Below are 1,932 nucleotides of genomic sequence, written 5' to 3' on the forward strand. Positions count from 1 at the left end.
AAGACATTCTACACTATGAAGTGGCAAGTCTGAAAACGCCGTAGATTTCGAGAAATCAGTCTCATTGTGCGAATAGCCAGCGGCGTGATTAGATATCGCTAATTGCGATTTAACGTGAACCTCCTACAACGGACAAAAGTTTCAGCTGGTTCTGTGGCTGAAATATTTCACTGAGATTTCGAGAGCCTACAGCGCTTTTGCGGACCCAAAACATGCGATGTGTCATCACTGTGATTAGTTTTGGCTGTGTATATTTTTGCTTGATTGGACGAATACTGAATTCTGTGTTTTGAGATCCCGAAAATCACTACTCCGTACAATCATCGCGATTAATACATTTATTAGTTTCGGATAACTAGGCTTGAAGAATGAGGTTTGAAGAACGTAAGGTTTGCCGATGTTGAAGGCCTACGCCTGTGGGTCAAGTATTGTGGTAAACTGTATCAGAGTTATCCACTGTGACTGGCAAACCATTCTGGCAAATTATTGTCGTCGGTCATAACGCCTTAAAGATCGGGTGCACCACTCCGACACGTTGGAGCATGCCATTCAAAAGGTGTCCCGGCACGCCGAGTGGCTCATGCGGGAGTTCATCATGGCGGAAATAGCAGACATGCCGCGGCCATTCCTTCAGACCATTAAAAATGAAGGGTTCACCTTGGACGAGAGGAAAAGTTCAATTTTATTGTATGTTCTGATTCTAATAATAATTTTTCCCAACCTGTTCTGGTAGAGAACGTCACCTCCTTTGGCTGACACTGTACTTTCCTTTCCCCGATCAAACTCTTCCCTTGTCTGCTGCTGTTTGCTGCCTGTACCTCACAGACTCGGTATACATTTGAAATCCCTCATGAACTTTTGACCCTTAACTCGTCGAACCAATTGGTCGGCCATCCTTTACGCGCACTTTTTGACCATTTTGCGTTACCACTTGTTGTATCCAAAAGTGTTTCAAAAACTAAGGTCAATTTGTCATCTTCTCCGGACTTTATTTGGATTTGCACTACTCCGTACAATATTTTAGACGAAAACCCCCTTTTATTACGTATTTCATACATATAGTACCGTATCTTTTGATAAATTTCGATAATTCACAATTTCTGGCTTGTGATTTTGCGCGTCACTCAAGTGGGCTTTTCTGAATACGTCGAAGTATTCTACATAAACAAACTGGGTAATAGGCTTCAATTATTTCGAGACGTACCCGAAATGCATGATGTCTCGACAAAGAAAGCAGTGCAGCTAGCAGTCTTTGCAAGCTTCGCACCAGATCATCGTCTCTTTACTCACACGGCTGCTCTACAGCATCGGTACCAGTATTATGGTGATAGCTCACGACTGTAATGTATGACACCCACGGAACAGAAGATGCGAGTGCAACCGAAATTCCGGGATTCATTGTAGTGGGTTCCCATCTGCGGTGCAGGTCAACATCAAAAGTTGTTCTCTTTGCGGACAACGTAGCAAGCAAACAACTGCGCTTGCTAGACGGGCCAGGTTATGGGCAGAAAAACAATCTATTTTTATGCACGCCCACTTTCGGCACAAGCCTAAAGATCGCCACCGCACAGTGAGCAAACTTCATCGTCAAAAGCGATCCCCTGCATACCAGCGGTGAATATGCGTTTGCTGTTTGCGGACAACGTCTACGGCCAAAATAAGTATATGATACGTGGCACACACGTGCTTCTTGCTAGCTTTGCGAATGGTGAGGCAGCACAACAAAACGTTGCAGACAAGCACGACATGACTGTCCTCATTTGTGCGACCAAATCGTCCATGACAATTTATCACTTGATACTGCTCATCCACCATTCACCTGGACTAGGCAAACGGTTCTTGCATAGGGGAAAACGGTTTGCTTTCCACAAAGGCAAACGTAATAAGACGTTTGGTACCCATGCCATGTTATCATGAAAGTGTAAATTTGTG

This window comes from Opisthorchis viverrini (genome assembly GCF_000715545.1).
Source record: "Opisthorchis viverrini unplaced genomic scaffold opera_v5_292, whole genome shotgun sequence".
Taxonomy (NCBI): Eukaryota; Metazoa; Platyhelminthes; class Trematoda; order Opisthorchiida; family Opisthorchiidae; genus Opisthorchis; species Opisthorchis viverrini.